This window comes from Elephantulus edwardii, unplaced genomic scaffold (genome assembly GCF_000299155.1).
Source record: "Elephantulus edwardii isolate Elephantulus edwardi_28Jun2011 unplaced genomic scaffold, EleEdw1.0 scaffold00094, whole genome shotgun sequence".
NCBI classification, from domain to species: domain Eukaryota; kingdom Metazoa; phylum Chordata; class Mammalia; order Macroscelidea; family Macroscelididae; genus Elephantulus; species Elephantulus edwardii.
The window spans coordinates 17,739-18,464 of NW_006399844.1; positions in this window are offsets into that span (position 1 = coordinate 17,739).

Consider the following 726-nt stretch of genomic DNA (forward strand, 5'->3'; position numbering starts at 1 on the left):
TGTGGGGCCTCCGGGTGGCTGGGAGGAGGCTGTAGCTCCTCAAGATTGTTTGGATATTGATCTCGGTCTCTCTCCTGAGCGGCAGGATATTCAGTCTCAATGGCCGTCAGGAGGTGACCATCAAGTGAGGCCTCTTGTTTGTGTGGACTTGGTTCCATCTGTTTAAGTAGTTCTGGACGCAGATCCGAGGGCTCTTCGTGGACTTGGTACGGATTCCGGGTCAGAGCCTCCTTCTCTGAGGTTTCAGTTCTGTGTTCAGGGTTCGCTGAACTGTCACCTGTGTCCTGCAAGATTTCCCGAAGAAGGTGCCGTATATCAGCTATTCGGTCCTCAAGAATATCATTCTCTAGGTGACTTAACATTTTCAATAGTTTTCTAAGTTCTTTATCAACCACAGCTTTCGCAATTAAATGACACTGAACTTCATATTTGTTCCATCTCAGAGGTGAAGGGAATTCCTTGAAATGATGACTTTTGAGAGGTGTTGAATAAACTGATAATGGTTGATGGTCTGCAGTCTGATTCATATTGGAGATTTGAATCTTAACTTGGCTTGACGCCGGCAGGTGGTCTTTGAGATGCCATTTCGAGTCAGCAAACTGTTGAGGCTTCACAGTTGATGGTGGGGCAGAATGCGAGCCCAAAGTCTCTGGGATCTTCTGGGCACTGGCCAAACTCTGGACTGACTGCAGGGACCCTGTTCCGTCACTTGCTCCTGGCTTGTGC